The sequence below is a fragment of the Ambystoma mexicanum genome, chromosome 7q (assembly GCF_040938575.1).
Source record: "Ambystoma mexicanum isolate Mex_15411 chromosome 7q, UKY_AmexF1_1, whole genome shotgun sequence".
NCBI classification, from domain to species: Eukaryota; Metazoa; Chordata; class Amphibia; order Caudata; family Ambystomatidae; genus Ambystoma; species Ambystoma mexicanum.
Window position 1 is genome coordinate 260,542,612 of NC_090941.1, and position 25,877 is coordinate 260,568,488.

A 25,877-nucleotide genomic window follows, 5' to 3' on the forward strand; every position below is an offset into this window, starting at 1 on the left:
TTGGTGGCCCACCTGGCATAAAGACATTATCCAATTCATGCTAGCTTGTGGAGTGTGGGCTCAAAACAAGTCATCCAAGCAGAAACCGGCTGGGCTATTACAACCATTGGAATCCCACCAGCACCCTGGAACACGTTGTCCCTCGATTTTATTACTGATTTACCACCCAGTCAAGGGTTTAACACTATTCTTGTGGTCGTGGACCTATTTTCAAAAATGGCACATTTCATTCCTCTTAAGGGGCTCCCAGAGGCTTCCACTCTGGCAAAGGTATTTCTTGAAGGCATCGTACAGCTCCATGGGTTTCCTTCAGTTTTGATCTCAGACCGAGGTACTCAATTCGTATCTAACTTCTGGAGAAAATGCTGCTCTATGGCCCAGATCGATATCCGGCTATCCACCAGTCACCATCCCCAAACAGAGGGTCAAACTGAGAGGACAAATCAGACACTCAAGCAGTATCTGCGTTGCATGTTACACCAAGCTGAAGGAAGCTGGTTCGACCTATTATGGTTAGCTGAATATGCTTATAATAACTCCCTACACACCAGCACTGGGCCGACACCCTTTTATACCATGTATGGCAGGCACCCACATACTTCTGAGTTGGACGTTCCTACAACCCTGGAAATGCCAGCAGTCAAAACCTTGCACACAACCATTTCTCAAACCTATAAAAGGGCAGCTGAACACCTACTTCAAGCTAAGAATCGCCAAAAGAATTTTGCTGACAACACCGAGCAAAGGCCCCCAACTACCAAGTGGGAGACAAAGTCTGGCTGGCATCTAAACATGTGTCCATTAAAGGAACCCAAACTTTCCGTCCAAGATATCTGGGTCCATTCACCATCACCTCCATGATAAATCCTGTGGCGGTCAGACTAGCTTTGCCGTCAAACATGCAGATTGATCCTGTGTTCCACATGTCTTTCCTTAACCTGTTCAACCTGGGACCCGGGTAGCAACGCCACCGCAGCCAGTAGTAGTCGCCGTGGATTACAACAAAACAAAGTCCTGGTGTATCAGAAGGTTGGCCCGTATAAGATATAAATGAATTATAATTGCTTATCTGGTCCAAAACCTGTATAACTAATGTAATTTATACATATTGCATGCGGTAGAAGTAGAAGTCATTCCTTCACAAATGAGGAATAAGCATTATGGAAAATGCAAAGTATAAGCTTTATGTCTTAACAGAAAAAAACATTTTTTAGAGTTGAAATTTTTTTCTGTTAGGATTTTATACACAGTTTATCAGTAACAAAATTGTCTTTTCAACTCTAAATTTTTTTTTTTTTCTGTTAGGATTTTATGTGTAACCTAAAAGTGACAAAGAAGAAATTTATGTTAATGTTCCCCACTAAGTGTTTTCATTTTTCTACACCAAATAATTGTATGTACCATTTATATCACTGATTTTTTATGTTTGCACATGTTAGATTTCACCATGTATGTTATTCTTGGTTTTTTTAAACATAAAGCTTATACTTTGCATTTTCCATAATGCTTATGCCTCATTTGTGAAGGAATGACTTCTACTTCTACCGCATGCAATATGCATAAATTACATTAGTTATACAGGTTTTGGACCAGATAAGCAATTATAATTCATTTATATCTTAGACGGGCCAACCTTCTGATACACCAGGACTTTGTTTTGTTGTAATCTACAGATGATTTTTGACCCCCCTGGTGTGTCACTCCTGGGTCAGACCACTGCTGCTACATGGTGGCACTCTTTTTTGTATATGTAGTCGCCTTGGAGCCAGAATTCGATGTCAAGGACATCCTAGATTCAAAGTACGTCAGATCCAAATTATACTACTTAGTATACTGGAAGGGGTATGGTCCACAAGACAGGACACGGGAGCCTTGTGAGTACATCCATGCACCTCGCTTGCTTAGACGATTTCATCAAAACCATCCAACCAAACCAGGACCAGACAGAAGAGCCACCTTGAGAGGGGCCTTGGGGGGGAGTGGTGTCATGATTCCTGCCCCTCATGTCCCCAGCCCTCCAAGATGTCAGGCTAGAACCAGGCCACGATCACCTACATGGCCCTCAAGGGCCTCTCCATCCCTCCAAAGACCCACTTGGAGTCAGACTTGGTGCTTGTGGCACCAGACTCACTCACTCCCATAGGATAACATTGGGGATTGGACTTGTAGTGCATTGATGGGGACAAGATGGATGCCCCCACATATTTCGGTTCCCAGAACTGCATGTGCAGTCTAGTCTTTTGGGTGTGGTTCAGCCCAGAGACACCTGGGATACCCAGAGACTATTTAAGCCACTCCCAGGCTGAGAAACATGCTTTGTGTTTTCTGCACCTGCAGCGTGACACTCACCGTGTTTGGATCGGTCTCCAGTTGGACTGCATCTTTCTTCTGCGCTCAGCTCCTACAAGAACAAGAACACCGTTAGGAACAGCCTTACCTTGTGGCGCTTCTGCCCATCATTCACCGCTCCTTCTGTTCTGCGGGCATCTTCAGCGGTGTCATTCCCATCCCGGCACGCCGCTTCCTAAGGAAAAGGGAAAAGAACTAAAAAAAGGCATTAGTAAGCATTCTGCAAATCTTTGCTTTTTTTTAAGTACTGTACGAGCTTCAAACGCTTACCTGAATCCCAGCCGCTCTGGGGAAACTCTGTCTCCGGAACTGCTCATCCATCTGCAAGAGGGAAAAGACACTCCAGGTTAGCGTGGAAACATCTAGAGGCGCCGCATACCGCGCTGACTCACTGCATTTGTTCTTCATAACTGGCATCCACGCTGAAAACATCACGGCACCTAAAAGACACAGGAAAATAACTCAGTTCAATACAAATACGAAAGGGGTGCATCGCGCATCGCGCTCTCACTCACCTTCAGTGCTACTCATCTCAGTAGCACACCACCAACCCCGGACGCCGGCCAATATCTAAGGAAGGAAAGGAACGAAGTTAGAGAACTGTTCAAAAGACTCATTATACTTACCTGTCGGACCCTTGCCAGTGAAGTAACTAGGCAGCAACAAGCCTGCATCAATCAACGCACCCCTGGCTGAAAGCAGGACGGAGAGCACACTATCCAAGAAAACAAGGTGAGCTGTGGATCAAGGGAAGGGTTGGACCCCGGGGAAGAAGGGGTTCAAGCACACAGAGACAATAGGGAGTTAAACTCTACCAATCCTGTGTTTCAGGCCCAATCTCCAGTCGAATAGCTTCCAGGGAAGGGTTCGAGGTCGTAAGAGGTAAGAACAGGCTGAGTGACGTCGCTGTGGATACCAGGTGAGCGTTACAACTGCCCAACCTCTATAAAGGGATCCTGGGAAAATAGAACCAGAGAAGTCCCAAACAACAGAACAAAGTCAGGAGCCTGTCTCCCATGCATCTAAAAGGCATTTCCAAAATCAGAATAGTAGGTAGGGTACAGATGGCAACAGGGAATGGGGCTCCAACACCAGCTCTGACTCTGAGGCAGTGTGGATCCAGGTTCAAAGATGCGGGAAGGGCAGATCCAAAAAGTGTTTAATCATAGACCCCATAAAACATACAAATGCCATAAAATGTTTTATGACTCATCATCTCAAAAATGCAAAATCTTCTGTTTGGCAACATCTAGAAAAATATAAACACATTTAGAATAAAGAGTAATTACAATAACATAGAGTCTGCAAAATTAATCTTCTCACCTGGGTTTTCCAGGTTCACTTTGAAGTGCTTGAGGGCCAAAACACCCATACATGATCTACTTATAAGACAACAATTCTAAAATACTATTCCACAAACAGAAATCCCCAAAAGGCACCCAACTCACCATACAGTATGGTGTGTGGCAAGGACTAATCTCCAAAAGAATTTTCCCAAGATTTGAAGCGTGTATTGCCACAGACTTCTCAGCAGGTAAATACCAACAGTAAGAAGTTCATTCCCTCATTTTTTTCAGGCCCATCCAAATACATGCTCACCCAATTGGTGAGGGACTTCAATGATTTGCAAACTCTCGATTATGTGATTTCCCAAGCTGCAACAATTTATGATGTCCAAAAACTTGCAGAAATCAAAAGCAACCCTAAAACACCCATAGCGCCATTACCACTTACCACAGAAAAGGTGGCATAGATGAAGAGCACTCCTCCTTTGGAGCTTTAGTAATTGGGTGGTGGGATTAATAAATGCTCCTCCTTCTACCAAAGACTGACAGATGAGACCATCTACCCAGTCCCAATCAAATGATGCTCCGACTGGGTTTCTAAATACAGATCCCTCAGCGCCCAGTGCATATATATAAGCCGATTGAATCTGAGCTCTAGAACCATCATTGGCTACATACGGACTCCCCCACAATAGGGGGAATCCACATTTAAAAAAATCCTTTGGGAAATCCTAGTCAGAAATTCTTGCAGGGAAAAAGTCCAGCACCAATTTATAATCCAAATTTGTAAAACAACTTCCCTCTTTCCTCTCTTGGATTACAGGACCAAAGAGCACACAATCAAGCAAGTGGAGACCCAGAAATGAAGGTTACAGCAGTCACATTTAAAGACACCCACAAAACTTTACTTTGTTGGTCCCTTGAAGGTCAGTTACCCTTTAAGGGACCAACAAAGGCATGATAAAAAAAGCTCCCTATAGTTTGGAGGCAGGAGAAAAGAGCCCTCAATTTGGGCAATAGGTCAAACAATTGACAGGGATCATTGGACAGATGCTGGCGGTCCAACAAAACTTTCAGATGACCAGCATTCACCAAAATGCCCCAATATTTGGGTCAGGTTTCCCTAGCGGACAATGACAAAAGGCAACTGGAAAGGAAAGGCGTGTATTACTACCTGCCAACCCTTAGTGCACTCCAGAGGGAATAAAATCCCAAAACGTATTAGTGTTGCAGGCACGTGGGCTATAGGAAGGTTCCCACTGCTTGCAATTCAGATTTTGACTGAAGGTATGATTTCTTTTTTTAGGTTTTAAATTCCTAAGGTACGAGGTGGTTAAGCAAGGTGTACAGTCACCGCTTCACTGTTGTGTTATATCCAACAATAGTATTTTACTTTTTTGGATTCAATTCACAGGGTGTCACAATTTCGCAAATCCGTTATTTGATACAAAATATTACAACCTTAGTGAAAGTAGAAAAACCCTTCATGGGTTATTTTAATCAAAATATATAGTTTTTTTCTCTCAAAGCCTTATTGTTAAATACATTCTAAATCATAAAACTTTGTTTTCATACATGAATTCACCAAATCCCTTTTTGGGTAATGACAAAATAAAGTAAGACAAATTTCTTGGTTAAAGTCACCAAACCAAACTAGTATCAAGATTTATCAGTGTGTTGCCAACGCGTTTCGGACTTTTCTGACAGTCCGTCTTCAGGGCTAATGACACTATTTGTTCCAACAATACATGTGTTTCTTGAATTCAATTCCTACAATAAAAACATAGACAATATTTTCACTATTAGTGTTTCATCACTTATTCAAAAAAATGGGAAACTCAACAGTAAGAAATAACAACTTGAAAGGTTGCCTTTCAGACAATTCAAAACATTACTTTTAACGCACCTTTTTCTATTGCCTCTGGCACCTTGCTTCCTGATTCTTTGACACTATCTTGTTGATAGGTTAAATACACCTAATCTGCTCTGTGTGTGAACAATTGTACTTCAAGGAGAATTCTTCTCAAAGAGTTTCTAGAAAAAAACCAACAGGGGGAGATTATTTTTTGGATACTTGGTAGGCTCCACTGAGAATTATATTTGCAAGTTATAAAAGTGAACCGCTATGTGTTAGTAGAGTAGATCCAGGGGTATACTATTCCCCCATAATGTTAATCTGGCTGTATTCTTTTAACTAGATGCACATTGTGCATACTATTTATCTAGTCAAATGATGTAGGGACCAGGGCTGCGCCTGTTAAATCTGTTCTAAATCTCTTTCTCACCTCTAGGTGCAGCGTGTGGGTGCCTTGTAAGTCCTTGGGTATCCGGAGCATCGAGCGGAGCTCTTCGGTTCGTAGCCTTGCCTGGTGGTAACTGTTCTAAATAGTGTGGGGAGCCTGTGCGCATGCCCGTGAGCGGACCGGGCCGCTTACTATTCGCGCATGCGCACGGTGGAAGTTCGTGTCTAGTCTGACTTCGTGTGCGCGTGGGCGGGCTGTGCCACTGATTCCACGCGCATGTGTGTCGACAGGAGCTCGGTCCGATTTCGTTTAGGCATGCGCGGGTGCATTGTGTGAACCTCTGTTGCGCTGATGATGTGCCCGTCTAATCGCAACTCGGTTCAGGACCACTGTGCCTCCACGCATGCGTATGCATACCTGATGTATCTCGGGGAGGGGCGAGCCCTATGCTGACTTGCAGTTTAGTGAGCCGGTACTTGCTAGGTAAGGCATCTTATCCCATCCATTTGGGAAGATAGGATAAATTAATATGGTCAATCTCGAAAAAATGACATATATTTTTTATAAAAGAAGGTTCTGCCAAAAATCTGTATCATAGAGCCACAGTGTGAATGAGTGGGGAGTGACGCAGACAGCTAGTCTGCTTGGGTCCCCTTTCATTCCACACTGTGGCTAAAACGTGACACGATAGTCTCTCTCCTGCCTCTCTGCTACCTGAAAGGCCTGTTGTTTCAACATTTTAACAAGTTGGTCTCTGCCAATTAGATGGCTCACATTCTGTGTGGTTTATGAGCCAAATTTTGCTTTTGCATATAATCAAACGTGGCTGACATCAAGGCATTTTAGACATGTACATTAGTCAGTTGGAATTACAAAGTTAGGTGCCCGGAGGTAGGGTAGAGTATATTTAACAGAAGAGACATCTGTACATTTACATACTTGTGACCCGAAACATGCATACATTCAAACATAACACATTAGATCAAACTCTATGTTCATGCCTCTAGGGCTAAGGCAGTCAAGGGTGTCAATCCATATTATCTCCCTCTGGTGGAGAGTTCTTAGAATGTCTCCGCCTCTAGGGCCAAGTTTTACATGTTCGAGTATAACACATTTCATTTGTGCTACCGAGTGTCTAGCTTCTGAGAAGTGTGTGGCCACGGGTGATTTCTGACTTTTTGTTCTGATGTTAGACTTATGCTCTGACCATCTGGTTTTTACTTTTCTGGTGGTCATGCCCACATAGAATAGGCCACAAGGACACTTGAGTCCATAAATGACATTTGATGCATCACACGTGCATGAGTGTTTCAAGGGGATAGGTTTTCCTGTGTATGGGTGGCTGATGGTATTGCCTTTTAATATATTGTCACAATGTTGGCAGTTGTGGCAGGGGACAGTACCCTTGAATGTAGTTTTTCCGGTTCCCATGGTAGTTATGTCTGCTTTAATCAGGCTGTTACGTAAGGATTTATTGTTCCTGTACGCGAACGTTGGTATATCTGGGAAGAGTTGTAGCAATTTCGGATCCATTTGGAGCAGGTGCCAATGTTTCTGAAAAATCCTTTTGATCCTCTTACTCTGGGTGGAGTATGTCGTAACGTATACCAATTTCTGTTGATCTTGGTTGGTTCTGGGAGTAAGTAGAGTATCCCTTTGGGTTGAGTTAACTTTGTCTTTGATTTCAGAAATTAGATTTCTATCATATCCTCTCTCGATAAACTTTGTTTGTAAGGTTGATGATTGTCTGGAGAATTCTGACATTTCAGAGATGTTTCGCCTGTATCGTAAAAATTGGCTCAACGGTACACTATCCAGTGTTCTTTGAGGATGAAAGCTTGTTGCTAGTAGTAAGTTGTTCCTGTCTGTCTCCTTTGTGAAGATCCTTGTTTCTAGTTTTCCTTCTTTCGCGTAGATTTCGACATCAAGGAAGTGTATTCTAGAGTCACTAGTGACTGATGTAAACTTGATTCTGGGGTTCATTAGGTTCATCATGGTAAAGAATTGTTCCAACTCGTCTGCTGGACCTGTCCAGATACCGAAGATGTCATCAATGTATCGTGTGTAGAGTGATAGGTGTCGAGACCATCTTGGGGGGGTGAGGACATTTTCATACTCTAGGTAAAACATGAATATATTAGCATAGCATGGTGCCATGGCGGCTCCCATGCTGGTTCCTGATACTTGTAAGAAATAGCGCTCTCCAAATTTGAAAAAATTGTTCATTAGAACCAATTTTAATAAAGTCAGTACAAACACTCGATCTGCCTTGCAATCTGCTGTTCTTAGGAGCATCCACTCTACTGCCTCTAGACCGGTCTCATGGGTGATATTAGTGTAGAGGGATGTGACATCCATGGTGAAGAGCATGTCACGGCCCGCTACAAATTCAACATCTTGTAGTTTTTGTAAAAAATGTGTTGTATCTTTTAGATACGTCTCTGTGTTCTGAATCAAAGGTTGCAGTATTCGGTCCAGATACTGTGCTAGGGGTTCTAAGATGCTATTTGTAGCTGCAATGATTGGTCGACCTGGAACCAACCTTATGCAAGGAAAACCCCACTTTTGTGAAGAGGTGGCGCCAGATTTTAAACAAATGCTCATTGGACCTCATACTTCTCACCATTGAAGAATTGGCACAGAATCTGAAAACACTAAGTGAAGACGTGGAAATCCTTAAAAATTCACTAAGTAAATGCTACACAGAGGACCAACTCAAAGAAGTGTTGGACGACACCAACCAGAAACTACAGAAATACAAACAGGAATTAGAAACCAAGAAGATACGTAAATTTCGCAGGGATACACTTGATTATAAGTTGGACATAGTGTACACATGGCAGGAATACTATGGACAACGTCCGAACAAGCCATACCAGGGACAGGTACTGAAACCAGCCACACCACAAGCCGAAGTTACAACCTCAGATGCATCAAGTACAGAAATGGATCCAACAGTGATACCAGAAACCTCCCAACCAACTGTCCCACAGGAAGAAATACCATCTACAGAAGAAACGCCTTTTTTAGAAATAGGCCAACAAGACGTGGACAAAAGAAGAAACGCGCAAAGGAAGAAGACCCAGAAAAAGACCTAGTAATCAATATCTCGTCACACACCCTGACTCACCCAGAACTTCGGGTACTCCGCAAAGGTCTGTCCTTTGTCCCCCAGAGCAACAGCACACTTCTGAAAGAAAAAATAGACTTCTTTAGACTATTGAGGAAAATGAAATTAAAAATATTTTTCGATGACCTCGAAGAAGATCAAGACCCTAAAGAAACACCAGAATTTCTTGAGTTTAATCCAAAAAGCCATTTTTATCCTCAAGTACAGAACCATGTGCTCTCTACTTTCGAAAAAATGATACTCCAAGACCTCAAAAAACTGGAATTCAAGAACAGGGGCTATGGGAATTTCTCGAAATGGGAAAAGCAGACTCTAAAAAATCTATTGGACAACCAGACGATAATCTTCAAACCCGCTGATAAGGGAGGCGCGCTAGTCTTAATGGACAAGAGCGATTATCTGGAGGAAATTGAGAGACAACTGGCCGACACAGAAACTTATATTGAAATCAACTCCGACCCTACAAATCAGATCATGACACTAATCGAGGAAACTCTCGACGAAGCTGAAGAAATGGGCAAAATCTCGGAGAAAACGCATAAGTTCCTTAACAACAAACATCCAATTATGCCAGTACTATACATACTGCCTAAAATTCACAAAAGATTATTGAAACCACCAGGTCGACCAATCATTGCAGCTACAAATAGCATCTTAGAACCCCTAGCACAGTATCTGGACCGAATACTGCAACCTTTGATTCAGAACACAGAGACGTATCTAAAAGATACAACACATTTTTTACAAAAACTACAAGATGTTGAATTTGTAGCGGGCCGTGACATGCTCTTCACCATGGATGTCACATCCCTCTACACTAATATCACCCATGAGACCGGTCTAGAGGCAGTAGAGTGGATGCTCCTAAGAACAGCAGATTGCAAGGCAGATCGAGTGTTTGTACTGACTTTATTAAAATTGGTTCTAATGAACAATTTTTTCAAATTTGGAGAGCGCTATTTCTTACAAGTATCAGGAACCAGCATGGGAGCCGCCATGGCACCATGCTATGCTAATATATTCATGTTTTACCTAGAGTATGAAAATGTCCTCACCCCCCCAAGATGGTCTCGACACCTATCACTCTACACACGATACATTGATGACATCTTCGGTATCTGGACAGGTCCAGCAGACGAGTTGGAACAATTCTTTACCATGATGAACCTAATGAACCCCAGAATCAAGTTTACATCAGTCACTAGTGACTCTAGAATACACTTCCTTGATGTCGAAATCTACGCGAAAGAAGGAAAACTAGAAACAAGGATCTTCACAAAGGAGACAGACAGGAACAACTTACTACTAGCAACAAGCTTTCATCCTCAAAGAACACTGGATAGTGTACCGTTGAGCCAATTTTTACGATACAGGCGAAACATCTCTGAAATGTCAGAATTCTCCAGACAATCATCAACCTTACAAACAAAGTTTATCGAGAGAGGATATGATAGAAATCTAATTTCTGAAATCAAAGACAAAGTTAACTCAACCCAAAGGGATACTCTACTTACTCCCAGAACCAACCAAGATCAACAGAAATTGGTATACGTTACGACATACTCCACCCAGAGTAAGAGGATCAAAAGGATTTTTCAGAAACATTGGCACCTGCTCCAAATGGATCCGAAATTGCTACAACTCTTCCCAGATATACCAACGTTCGCGTACAGGAACAATAAATCCTTACGTAACAGCCTGATTAAAGCAGACATAACTACCATGGGAACCGGAAAAACTACATTCAAGGGTACTGTCCCCTGCCACAACTGCCAACATTGTGACAATATATTAAAAGGCAATACCATCAGCCACCCATACACAGGAAAACCTATCCCCTTGAAACACTCATGCACGTGTGATGCATCAAATGTCATTTATGGACTCAAGTGTCCTTGTGGCCTATTCTATGTGGGCATGACCACCAGAAAAGTAAAAACCAGATGGTCAGAGCATAAGTCTAACATCAGAACAAAAAGTCAGAAATCACCCGTGGCCACACACTTCTCAGAAGCTAGACACTCGGTAGCACAAATGAAATGTGTTATACTCGAACATGTAAAACTTGGCCCTAGAGGCGGAGACATTCTAAGAACTCTCCACCAGAGGGAGATAATATGGATTGACACCCTTGACTGCCTTAGCCCTAGAGGCATGAACATAGAGTTTGATCTAATGTGTTATGTTTGAATGTATGCATGTTTCGGGTCACAAGTATGTAAATGTACAGATGTCTCTTCTGTTAAATATACTCTACCCTACCTCCGGGCACCTAACTTTGTAATTCCAACTGACTAATGTACATGTCTAAAATGCCTTGATGTCAGCCACGTTTGATTATATGCAAAAGCAAAATTTGGCTCATAAACCACACAGAATGTGAGCCATCTAATTGGCAGAGACCAACTTGTTAAAATGTTGAAACAACAGGCCTTTCAGGTAGCAGAGAGGCAGGAGAGAGACTATCGTGTCACGTTTTAGCCACAGTGTGGAATGAAAGGGGACCCAAGCAGACTAGCTGTCTGCGTCACTCCCCACTCATTCACACTGTGGCTCTATGATACAGATTTTTGGCAGAACCTTCTTTTATAAAAAATATATGTCATTTTTTCGAGATTGACCATATTAATTTATCCTATCTTCCCAAATGGATGGGATAAGATGCCTTACCTAGCAAGTACCGGCTCACTAAACTGCAAGTCAGCATAGGGCTCGCCCCTCCCCGAGATACATCAGGTATGCATACGCATGCGTGGAGGCACAGTGGTCCTGAACCGAGTTGCGATTAGACGGGCACATCATCAGCGCAACAGAGGTTCACACAATGCACCCGCGCATGCCTAAACGAAATCGGACCGAGCTCCTGTCGACACACATGCGCGTGGAATCAGTGGCACAGCCCGCCCACGCGCACACGAAGTCAGACTAGACACGAACTTCCACCGTGCGCATGCGCGAATAGTAAGCGGCCCGGTCCGCTCACGGGCATGCGCACAGGCTCCCCACACTATTTAGAACAGTTACCACCAGGCAAGGCTACGAACCGAAGAGCTCCGCTCGATGCTCCGGATACCCAAGGACTTACAAGGCACCCACACGCTGCACCTAGAGGTGAGAAAGAGATTTAGAACAGATTTAACAGGCGCAGCCCTGGTCCCTACATCATTTGACTAGATAAATAGTATGCACAATGTGCATCTAGTTAAAAGAATACAGCCAGATTAACATTATGGGGGAATAGTATACCCCTGGATCTACTCTACTAACACATAGCGGTTCACTTTTATAACTTGCAAATATAATTCTCAGTGGAGCCTACCAAGTATCCAAAAAATAATCTCCCCCTGTTGGTTTTTTTCTAGAAACTCTTTGAGAAGAATTCTCCTTGAAGTACAATTGTTCACACACAGAGCAGATTAGGTGTATTTAACCTATCAACAAGATAGTGTCAAAGAATCAGGAAGCAAGGTGCCAGAGGCAATAGAAAAAGGTGCGTTAAAAGTAATGTTTTGAATTGTCTGAAAGGCAACCTTTCAAGTTGTTATTTCTTACTGTTGAGTTTCCCATTTTTTTGAATAAGTGATGAAACACTAATAGTTAAAATATTGTCTATGTTTTTATTGTAGGAATTGAATTCAAGAAACACATGTATTGTTGGAACAAATAGTGTCATTAGCCCTGAAGACGGACTGTCAGAAAAGTCCGAAACGCGTTGGCAACACACTGATAAATCTTGATACTAGTTTGGTTTGGTGACTTTAACCAAGAAATTTGTCTTACTTTATTTTGTCATTACCCAAAAAGGGATTTGGTGAATTCATGTATGAAAACAAAGTTTTATGATTTAGAATGTATTTAACAATAAGGCTTTGAGAGAAAAAAACTATATATTTTGATTAAAATAACCCATGAAGGGTTTTTCTACTTTCACTAAGGTTGTAATATTTTGTATCAAATAACGGATTTGCGAAATTGTGACACCCTGTGAATTGAATCCAAAAAAGTAAAATACTATTGTTGGATATAACACAACAGTGAAGCGGTGACTGTACACCTTGCTTAACCACCTCGTACCTTAGGAATTTAAAACCTAAAAAAAGAAATCATACCTTCAGTCAAAATCTGAATTGCAAGCAGTGGGAACCTTCCTATAGCCCACGTGCCTGCAACACTAATACGTTTTGGGATTTTATTCCCTCTGGAGTGCACTAAGGGTTGGCAGGTAGTAATACACGCCTTTCCTTTCCAGTTTCTTTATCAGTCCCGAGTGGCCCCGTGACATTCGCCCTGGTGCACCTGAAGTCTCACTACATTTGAATAAATAACAAACGTATTTGTTTTCACCACCATTTTTAAATGATATAAACGCATAAGCAACCCATAGTAGTGCCTCCTCTTCATTTCCTCACAATGACAAAAGGCAAACCATCCCAATCACAGTGTCCTTGTGGAAGAAGAAAAAGGGATATGGAGGCAAAGATATGACAAGCGTTTGCAGGAGTTTCTTTCTTACCCATAAGAAAATACTGAATTGAATGAATAAATGTAAGAAACTGGTAGTGACAACTCTTTCTGCTGGAACGTAGAACCAAAATAATAGAGAAAATAGTGAACATCCAAGAAAGTAAAAATAACATAGTCACCATTGAGAGAGAGGAGAAACCAGAAAACCTAGAGACGAAATTTGATTTTTTCACAGATGGTGTTTCACCTCCTAAATAAAAGTGTGTCAAAATAGAAGACACTGAGTTTGATAATATAAAACAAGCAAGCTAGAAGTGCGATGAAACCCATGGATATGAAAGTCAATCTTATAACTGACAAAAGAGAAACTATGAAACAAAAAATTCCAGAAACTTTAGAGTTACCCTCTCCTAAAGGATTGTGAACTTTGTCCTCTGAAACAAGCAGACAGAAAAGAGTCTTGTAGGAATGCGTGTTTATTGCCAAAAGGTTCCCAAGACAACTCACCTGAACTTGATCTCAAAGAAGGAAGTGCATACAGGATGGCAATGCAAGGTCAATTTCAAGAAATAAAGGATAGAAAGAACAATCTATTGAATATCACACACTTTCATTGTAAATTAGAGTCTAAAGAAGGTAGTTTCTATGCTCAGCTCAGTGTGATTTATTAGTTCTGATAAACACAGTATCACAGGCGACCTTGATTTTAAGGCAATCTTTTGATCAACTAAACCTATTAAGGTGGGAGGGACATAATATTCCTCTTGAACGTCTTCTAGGAGAAATACAAAACTCTGATGGAAACAATATTTCCATCAATGGGATTGAGCATATGGAGATCAAAATTGGGTGACAACGTTTGAAGCATTTGGTGATTGTCATGGCTCCACAGGGTACACCTTGTTTCCTGGGGAACAATTTTCTTCAGAGGCTGTCTGAACTGATTGAACGCATGAGCCAGCTCCTCTGGACCAATATAAATTGTTCCATCAAGCTGAAGAGGAGTGCCAGTTATCAGCTTGACAGTCAGTTTTCACTTGATTGAACAGTACCCCTTCTATAGTTGATTTTCTTTCAGAATTAACAGGTTCCAGATATTTGCATTATCTCAGAAGAAGAAATGAGTAGTGAGGGGGCCTCATCTCAACTCTTAATAATGAATGTCCCTCTCAACAACACATGTTTGTTCATGTTGGAAGGGGATTCCTTGAAGATCTACACTCATGAGGACCCCAAAGGAATCCAAAGTTTGCCTGAAATGAGTCCAGAAAAACATATTCATAATTTGACCAACAATCAGAGAAAGGGCAAACACTATTCTTTCCCATTTAGATAAATGGAGGGAAAGATCCTGTACTTGCCAGAGTATGTATGAACAATGGAAAAAGCTTCATAAGTGAAACATTATTTCTGAGACAACAAAAAGTTCAGACTTTTCCCTTATTTGATTTGCCATATAGTCAAGCTGGTCTGGAAAACCAAGATGTACAACATAACCTACCTAGGAGTTGCATGTTAAAAAAGCGGTTTGGCAATAAGACCATTAACCATAATTGTTTGATCACTAGAAATGTCATTTCTGAGCTTTATCTTGGTAGGTGAAATGTTCCACTGATTTGCAATTAATTTGGCTTTTATTAATAATAAAGTTGGTCAAGACTACGGCGTAACCCGATGAGCTTTGACAATGTTGAGAAAGAATTACGGTCAGCTCAAATGTTGCCCTGTGCTGTTGAATTCCAAATAAAAGAAGAGAATGCTATACTAGGATAGGTTTAACAGACACAATTAATAGAGGACAAACCCTGCTAAATCAGGAAGCATGCTTTCTCATATCCATATCCATCAAAAACAAGGATTGTCCCTCCATCCAACACCTCTAGTTGATCTCACTGTTGAAATCATTCGTATATTGGTGGAAAACGGAGATACTGAGTGATACTTTGGACGCAGATACCTCTATTGGAATGGTGGTTGATTTCCAATACTGTTCTACAGATTTTGAACATGAAATTATAGGTAAAATTCCTGAAGATTGCTATAAAACAACGGACCGTATCCAAACAGAAAGAATGCATACCCAACAGGGGTGAAACATCTTGGTGTATTCGTTATGCCATTACAAGTTAGAAGATGTTACAAGTGATATCTTGGGAAATGAGGTAGTATTTAGAGTTAATAATAGCTATCTCAAATCCATGGAATCCACTGTCCAAATAAACACTATTAAAATATTTCTCTCCACCCAAATGGAGGATGCTTCTCAAATTTTAAAACAAGTGGTATTGCCAGATTTCTGGCAGATGGTCAAAAAGCAGATCAGTCTAGTGAATGCCTGTAAGACCTGTCAACAATTTCATCAACTGAGACAGGTAGTCCTGCATTTCCAGAGTATCTTCTCAGTTTACTCCTATGATTGTAGAGTGTTGGTTTTTTGTTCAATATCCCTGCCAGTGTATGAGCATACAGGGACTCCCTGTGTAGGTAATATAGTAGACAACTATTCATTCAACAACAATACCTCCAGACCCTGAAATGGCTCCCATGTTTGTGAGATAATACAGGATGCCTCTTGTGTCCATCAAACCACTCACAGAGATTATCAGGAATCAGAAAACTCATGTGATAATTCATCCTATTGACAGTACATTTAACAACCCAGTACTGGGGATCCTAAAACCAAATGGACATTGGAGACTTTGTGCTGACCTGAGGAAGTTGAATAAATGGGTCCACATGTCCACATGTCAAGGTGGCCTTTTTCCTATATGTTATCTTATGTTATGTTGTTTGGCATTTATATAGCACCTTTTAGCAATGTTATGATTCCAAAGCGTGTGGGTTGAACACCGTCAGGGACCACAGTCCAGGTCAGTGGAGAGAGTAGTGCAGTACAACGTGCATGGGGCAAATACGGAAGAGGTCTCAGATGGAGGCAGGGATTAGGAAAGGTCTGTGATGCACAGAATAGTCTAAAACAGGCCAGATATTAACTTCCAATAGTGACCAAGAAATGGCTCAGATCCAAGGATCAAAGGTGTACTTAGCCATTGAACTGACAAATGGTATTGGACATGGAAGATCAGTATAAGATTGGATTTATCTTCAGGGTCAACAATGTTCTTGGACCCATATGCCCTTTGGATACATCAATTCAGGTAATGAGTTCAATATTTCCCTTCACAAGGCCATGTCTGATCTGGGTGGAAGAGGAAACCTGGCCTATGTGGATGATATGTTGATCAAAAGCTCAACTGTGGAAGAAAATCTGGCATAAATCTTGTTCTTGTCCAGTTGCTAAAAGCCGGTGCAAAATTATCTTTCTAGAAAGCACAATGGTGCCTGTGAAGAGAAAAAAGAAGAACGACCGGTGGGGGGTGTCTGTACTTCTGCTCTCTGTATGGTAGAGGAGAGGCACAGAGGACCCCGGCCAAGATTCTCTAATACGGTAGCAATGGACGAGCAATCAAGGCCTAGCTTCTCAGGAGGTGATGCAGGCTGGTTCTTAAGTACAGTGTACCCCAAGCCCCCACAAAGGAATGTCCACACACTGTATTGGTTAGAACACAGTCTTTATATAATCAATGTTCAAGGTTATGTACACTTATCATAATAACTCACTTTGTACTCAGGAAAATCAACAATGGCAAATATATACAATTCTAAAGTGGTACCACCCTTTGTATTAGACCTCATTAAAGTGCATCATCAATACTGTAACAATGTCACACAGATCAATAGAGTGAAACCAGCAATAGAGAGAGGAGAGAGAATAAGATGGTTGAGCAATAGGCAGAATACTGGCCCCTACCACTAGGCACAGTTCTGTGTGGAGATCCCCCCACCTGGGCAACCTGTAAAATAAAGATATAGCACAAGCCCAGTCCATATATTGTTCTGCAAGTCTTATTCCCTCCTATAATGTTTTTACCCCCCCAATGTACCTGGTGGAGTCGAGTTCTTCGAAGAGGCGTCGACAGATCCTTCTTAAACGACCCCCTTTCAAGCGGGAGTCACGGATCATCGAGAGGCGTCGAGAACATCGAGGAACTCTGTGTTCGGCGACGGGGAATCGACGGCCCTTCTTGAATGCCTTCCCTTTCAAGCAGGAGACACGGGGCGTCGAACGTCCGTCGACAAACAGGGTAGAATGGCGTCGATGAGGTGGCAGCTTCGTCCGAGCGGTGCTCGTCGGCGTCGGAGCGTCGGCGTCCTGCAAGGCAGAGGCGTGCGGGGCACCTCGGTGACAATAGTTCTGGACCGCAAAGATTGTGGAGACGGACGCCCAGCAAGGGCGTTGAGTTGTTCGAGTCTTTGTGGTCTTCGGGTGGCGGGAAACCCACCGGCAGGTTTCTCCTCGGCGCGTTGGTCGTCCTCGACTTTCTCCGGCAGGATAAAGCGGTCGACGGTGCGGTCGAGAGAGTCCTTCGATTCGAATGTTCTTAGGCAAAGGAGCGGACGGCTCCGGTCGTCGGCGGCACAGCGTCAAGTGGTTCCCACGGCTGGGCAACACAACTTCGACGGGCCTCCAGCGGTTACACAAACCTGCGAACCCTGGTCGACGGCAATGGACTTCGACGGCGTCGATGTCCGGGTGCTTCACTTCGATCTCCTCGGCGGTCCCGTCTCGGGTCGGCAGCCTTTCGAGGGTCTGTCTTCCAGGGTGCTTCGGCGAAGATGGAGCGGTGCTCGATGGTCCCTCCGAGCACGGGAAGAGGGCGCCTTACCAGGTCCTCTCTCGGGTCAGTCTTCGACGATTTCGGCAGCCTTCGGATCGGTCGAAGCAAATGCCACAGCAAGTCTTCTTCTTCTAGCTGGACGTCGAGGATCAGCAGTTCCAGTTACTCTTAGAGTGGAGACTCAGCTCCAGAACGCTTCTGAACGCTTCTGAACGTTCCCTGAACCCCCTGAACAGTGGTGAGAGGTCCCCAGATATACTATTCTGTCTCTCATCCACACTGCTGGCACACACTCAGCAGCCAATCATACAGAAGGGCATTCATGCAGTCAGTCAGCCAATCAGGCACACAGTGCATTCAGGCCACACTCCTCCCTTTCAGACACTCACAACAAGGAATGTGGATTGGGACAAGTACCCAGCCATTCAACACTACACACTGCATTCAGGCCAGTTTCGGGCAGGGCTGTCTCAGTCTTTGTCTCTCATGCCAGAAACCAGACAACCACAACAAGGAGTGTATATTGGTCACACACTCCATTCACCCAGGTCCCACCCACAGGAGGTACCCACAACATACAGTCACTGGGAAGGCTCCAGTCAGTCTAGCTGGGCCTTCACAACAACACCATATATGGAATTTCCACCCAACAGCCAGTCAGGGGGAAGGGACAGAGTCAGGGCTTCCCAGGACTTTGGGAAAACAAGGTAACAGGCAATAGAAAGCAAGAGGCCACAGGGGCCATCTTGTTTCCTATCAGGAATCAACTGATCCCAATGGCAGGGCCTGGGTATCCCAAAATGGAGGACACCCAGAGCACCTGTCAAATTCAGCATGGAGCTGCCACCAGCCCATACCCTGGTCTGTGGGCCACCCACAGGTGCCCAAAAACATACACTAGGGGCACAGGGTTGTACCCCTACCCATGGGTGCCATAAGGGTATCCCATGGGTCTGTTCACCAAACCAAAAGAGAGAGCTGCACTGCCAGGAGTCCCACATGGACTCCTGGGCAGAAAACATGACAGAACACACGATAAAAAGCAGTAAAGGACAAGGATTCAGAGGCCCTGTCCCTCAGATGCATTTCCAGCATCACAGTGCCAAATCAGAGAAAACCTTCTAGGACATGACATCACTGCTTTGGGTCACCTACTCAGAAAATGAAGATTGAGGCAATACTCAAATCAAAGACCACCACAATTCTGTGTGAGTCACAAAGCCTCCTTTGCCAAACTAACTATAGTAGGCAATATTTTGAGGATTATGCAGAGATCACTCAACATGTGGTCCACTAACTGAAGGGTGATGTGAAGTGGGAGTGAGGTGAAGCACAATTTCAGGCAGTAAAACAATTCAAGAGGAGTCTATCTCAAGCTCCTTGTTCCACTTACCACATTAAGAATAAGGAGCTTTTCTTAGAGAATGGTTTAACAGAAACCAGCTTGATAGAAAAAAATACAATGATTGCGAGAAAGCATTTCTGACAATGGTATGAGTGTTGAAAATCTATCATGTATTTGTCCAGGGGGAGCACATCATAGAAAAGACCTCCCACTAACTGTTACAGTGTTAGAATACATGCTTGGAATGTCTCTAATTTAAGAATGACTTCTTGGATTCTGTCAATGCAGGGCTTTCTTGTGGAGTTTAGATATGACCAAAATAAGAAAAGCCCTATAGCTAAAGGATTGCCCAATTTACATGATTGTGTTGATGAACACTGTTTAGATAATAGAAGTCTAATCACCAATGATAACATGGAGGCATACTGGCCTTCACACACAAGGTATATGAATATTGTTTGTCAGGGATAACCACAGTTTATGTGGACAGATCTTCCAACCATAATGTAAAGACGGGTAAACACTTAGTTGCTGTCATTGGGAACGTGTGGGTGAATGATCATCCTGAACACTCTGCTGCTTACAAAATAGGTCCTGAAAAATAGTCAGGTGGCTGAGTTGATATACATTTTTCAAGCTGTTCCCACTGCCATAAACCACCATCTCACAGAACTAGTGACTATCACTGATTCTGATAAAATGGGTTTGTGGAACACCCGATGAATTGGAAAAAAACATAGGCATGCTTTGTACAAAAAATAACCCACTAATATATGTAGATTTATCCAGACAATTGATGATCTTGTGACATCTAATAAAATTAACATCTACTGGAAAAGGATCAAAATGCATTCAAAGATAGAGGATCCTGATAAAACTGGAAATGTCTGAATAATTGGCCAGATCAGGAGATCTACAGAAGGACTTCATAGATATTGTACACTGCCTGGGAGAAATATAGGTCACGGCAGTGACTGCTCAGTGGAGTAAAGAGGATCCCCATGCAAACTTGATGACTCAAAAAGAGGTTGTCATCATTGGGAAATTGTATCAATATTTAAAATACCTGTTCAGTTTACCTGTGATAGAATCATATTATCACGAAAAAGAAGACCTCCGACTTCTGATGGCATTTAAGATTCCAGGTGGTCTGGGTATGAACACTGGGTGGTACATACCACATTCTGAAGTCTGATGTTAAACTGATGACTTTGTTACCATCGGTCCTTGGGGATGTGATAATACTGTAGAGATACTGCATTTACTGGCCATATATGGGCTAAGATCTCACACATATTTAAAAGTGAGTTGTGCTAAATCTGGACTATTTGTCCCATCTCTTCAGAGGGCAGCTCCCCCCTTTGAAGCTAGGTAAGTGAATTTGCTTGGTTAGACCCTACCTAGTGGTCTGAGCAGGTGGGACCTCACTGAGAGTGACTACCCTCTTGGAGACAAGAACTCTCATTCCTGAAATATCTCCCTGTCCACAAATAGTTGTATGTCTACATGGGAATTGAAAAGACTGTTGTTACTTCTATTTTGTATTCTCCACATAGAGACATTTATTCAATCTCTTTGGCTTCAGGCAATGCTGGTTCTCACCTGAGCACCACAGTAACAGAGAAATGACACACCCCTTTTGTTTGTGATGACATACATAAAACGATGAGGGACTTGGAAAGAGAGAGAATCCAATGCAGAGGCAAACCTCTGACAGATGGACGTCCTGGAAGGGCAGAGCCATGCTAGACTGTTGAGATGGCAGTAGCAGTGGTAGCAAGTAAATAACTAGCAAGATGCCAGAAGTCATGCATCCCGACCAGCAAAGAAGCCAAGATCGAGAGAGAGAGAGAGAGAGAGAGAGAGAGAGAGAGAGAGAGAGAGAGAGAGATAGAGAGAGAGAGAGAGAGAGAGAGAGAGAGAGAGAGAGAGAGACGGAGGTAGTAAAGCGACCATCACACCAGGTGGCATGACCACAAGGAAGCAGTGGTGGGTCTAGGACCCTTTAAATGATGTCAAGACCAGACCGTAGTGGAGAGATCGGAGCCCTGATCACTGCATAAGAAGTGCTTTAGCTGCCAGAATAAGGGAAGTGAATGCTACCGCAGAGGTAACACTGTTGAGAGGGGTGCACTGTGGTATCACAAGCTGGGAAAGCTCCAAGTGTTACGGAAGTCAATAAAACCCGAACAGGAAGATGACCCACTGACATCCTACTAAAACAAGCCTATCAGAGGACCAGAGAGCTCTGGAGAGCCTGGAAAGACCGAGAAACATTCATATCAGAAGTGTGGATGGCTACAATGGTTACAGGAGCAAAGAAAACACAAACTGACAGATGTCCCACAGAGGCCCCACTCAAGTAAGCCTGTCAGAGGCCACAGGACTGTAGAGAGTCCTGGGAACATGAAACATAGTGAACAGAACTGGAAGGAGAGGGAAAAGGAAGTGCTCCAGTGTTTAAAAATAAAACTGTGAAACTATCAAGTACCAATTAAGAAATTGTATGTTTGTGTTTAACATTCCTTGGGCCTCATTAGGACCCTGGCTATGGGTTTAACGGTGCCGTTAATGGTGCCGGTGCTGTTAAACCCTTTCCGCCCTATTACGAGGTTCACTCGCGGGACCTGATTTGAATGTCTGGTCTGACCAGACGTCCTTTGCGGGTCCCGCAAGGGGACCAGGGAGCTAACAACGGGCCTGTTATTAATGGGCCCGTTGTTAGCTCCCTCCCCATTCCCATTGAGCCCTATGGGGGCTCAAATTAGAATGGGGATGGGTACACTGAATGAGGAATTACTGGGTCCTCCAAGGTTGGAATGGCCCAGTAATTCCTCATTCAAGGAACCCGGATCCTGTCCCGAGTTTGGAGGCAGCCATGCCCTTATTACGGGCATGGCTGACTCCAAACTCGTAATGAGGCCCCTTGTCTTCCAGGGAAAGGGGAACTGTATGGACGACTTCAAACTGGGCATAAAGAACCTTAAGAGAGGCTGAGGGATGTATTGGGAGAGATTGCTAAATTATATCAAGCAAGCTTATAGGAATCCAAGTAATGGGACCTGGCAAAGCCTTAGGATAGAGGCTATCACTCTGGCCTTCTTTTTGTTATTTTGTTCCAAAGCGGCAGGGCCAGTTAGCTAATAAGATTTGGACTAAAGACTATTTCCTTTCAACTTTGATGAGCACCATTTAGTTTTGATAGGCAGGGAACTTCCTTCTTAGTGTTTGGGCTGGATAGGCATGTTTCTTATTTAAATAAACACCTTTGGAAATGTCACAGCTTAGTCTGACCCCTTCTTCTGGTTTGCCACAGAGTCTAGTGTGTATCCAGTTCCAAATGGGTTCTCTAACACACATAGGTCCTCTACAGAAAAGAGGAACTACTTTACCATGATCTGATTTGCAAGTAGACTTCATTGTACCAGTAACTCATTCTTCTGGAGGAAACTAATACATGTTGATAGTGCCATGCCTCTTTACAAAGTGGATTGAGTGCCTTCCTGACTCAAATTGTAAGGCATACGCAGCCACCACTTTGATGATCAACCACATCTTTTCTCGCTTTCATCTTCCTCAAAGCATTAAATCCGACACAGGTAGTCATTTTACCAGTGAGGTGATGAGTAAGATATGGGAAATATTAGGAGTGAAACGAAAACTCCACATCGCTTCCCACTCACCATCGAGCAGGGGTGTGGAGAGGTACAATTGAACAATTTTGTGTATCTTTAAGAAGTATGTGGTTGATTCAAGACCATCTTGGGGCATCTGACTGTCGCTTGTCTTGATGGCCCTCTGATATTCTTCTGTCACTAGCATATGTCCATTTGAGTTAATGAATGGATGAAAAATTGGATTACCCCAACATTTGCTTTATCCAACTCAGGAGCAGACGTTGATAAATACCTCAACTACTCATTTATAAATTGAGTATTTGAGGAAGTACATTCAGCATGCTTTTGCATACACCCACCACAATCTGGAGAAGTCTGCTGAAAAGATGAAGATGTAAAAAGACTTGTGAAACAAGAGCTGAATTATGTGACAGGGTTTATCTCTATAACTTTCAGATGGAACAAAGCCAAGGTTAATAAGCTTTACCTTCTTATTGATATGATATGATATGATATGATATGGCATTTGTAACACGCCTATACACAAGTGTTTCAAGGCGCAACGAGGCAGGGAGGCGGGAACAAGGGGAGACAGACAACGATCCTACTAGGCCAGGTGTCATTCAGATCGCACAAGTGCATGGGTAGGGGGGACGGGAAAAGTGCAAGGGGGAAAGGGAGAGGGGAAAGTGCAGTACAGGGTTAGTAATGAACAAGATAAATAATAAGGGCCAGCTGGTGGCAAGTGCAAGATAAGTGCAGACAAGTGCTGGGAAGGGGGGCTGTAGGGATACAGAGACAGTCCCGCAGTGCAGGGGTTGCCAGGAAGGCTGTGCAGGGGAGAGTGGCTGGGCCAAGGACCGAGATTGGTGAGTGGCCCAGTTGCTGATTCAGTACAGTTTCAGTGATTTAGCAGGGGAAAGGGAGAGAGAAAGCAGAAGCAAAGAGGAAAGTTTTGAGGTGCTTCCGGAATCAGAGATGGTTCTCCTCAAGTTTCAGGGAGGCAGGAAGGCTGTTCCAGAGGGAGGCCCCTGCTGTGGAGAGAGATCTCCCCCCAACTCGTTGCTTGGAGAAGCAGCTGACCCTGAGGGAGTTGGAGGCGGAAGAGCGAAGTGCTCGAGAAGGAAGATATTTAGGAAGGGAGAGTTGAAGGTAATTTGGCCCCAGAAGGCCTTGTGGACAATGCAGAGGGTTTTGAACTTAATCCTCGCAGCCACAGGGAGCCAGTGTAGCGATTTCAGTCCTGGAGAGATACGGTCCCTGGGCTTGAGGCCAAGGACAAGTCTCGCAGTCCTGTTCTGGATGAGTTGCAGAGGGCGGAGAGTAGAGGCAGGCAGATTTAGATAGAGGCTGTTACAGTAGTCCAGCTTCGAGAGAACCAGGGCTCTGGAGACAGTGAGCTTCTGGGGAAAGGAGAGGAAAGGAAGGATACCTCTGAGGAGGTGCAGCTGGTAGTGTGACTTCTTAGAAACATCAGAAATGTGAGGAGAGAAGGAGAGTGTGGAGTCGAAGATGACCCCAAGGTTTTTTGCCTTGCAGGTAGGAGCAGGAAGAGGGCCAAGAGAGGCCGGCCAGAGAGCTGCAGGGAAGGAGGGAGTGGGTGTGCCGATGAGTAGAATCTCGGTCTTACTGGCATTAAGGCAGAGGTTGTTGGCGGCACACCATTCCTGGATAGCAGAAAGACAGTCAGAGATGAGGGACGGAGAAGAGAAGGCCGAGGGTATCCTGAAAATGAACTGGGTATCATCCGCATAGCACTGAAAGTTGGGGCAGACAGCAGCGATGTGGTGGGCGAGAAGTGCCAGATACTGGTTGAACAGCCAGGGAGAGAGGTTAGAACCCTGGGGGACACCACAGGTAGAGAAAAAGATATCAGACAGGAAAGACCCCAGTTGGACCTGGTAGGGTCGATTTGAGGGGAAAGAGGTCAGCCAAGCCAGAGCCTGACCAGTGATACCCAGGTTATCATGGAGACGGTTGAGCAGGATGGTATGATTGACAGTATCAAAGGCAGAAGAGAGATCAAGCAAAATGAGAAAACATGGAATGTTAAAGTCAAGGTTCGAGAGCAGGTCCTCAAGGATGTTCAGGAGAGCAGTTTCCGTGCTTCTGGCAGCTCTGAAGCCAGACTGATGGTCATGAAGGCTACCAACAGATTCAGCATGGAGATTAAGCTGGGAGATGGCCAGTTTCTCCAGGAGCTTGCCCAGGAAAGGAGTGATAGAGATAGGGCGATAGTTAGCTGGGCAGGACGGGTTGGAAGAGGGTTTCTTAAGGGGTGCACAAGGGAGTGCTTGAGAGGGGATGGGAAGACTCCAGAGGTGAAGGAGTGATTGCAGAAGTCAGCAAGGGCAGGAGCCAAGGAGTCGATGTGGTCCTTAATAGTTTTGGAGGAGCAGGGGTGGACCTGTGTTGACGAGACTTTCATAGATCGGACTTGTCTCGAAACCTCATCAGCAGAAAAAAGGGGAAAGACAGAGAAGGAGAGAGGAGGGGTGGCTGCAGAAGGGCCAGAGGATGGGCAGGGAATAGAGGGGAGGAGGTGATGGGAGGAGAGTGAGGACAGGATGTCCTGAGTTTTTGAAATGAAGTGAGAGGCCAGTGCCGTACAGAGGGCCTGGGAGGGGACAGGAGAGGTAGAGACTGCAGCAGGGTTGGCCAGCTCCTTGCAGATTTTAAAGAGTTCAGCCGAATTGTTAGGTGCCGCAGTGATGCGGGCTTGGATAAGGGCTCTCTTCTTGGTGAGAACGGAGAGCCGGTATTG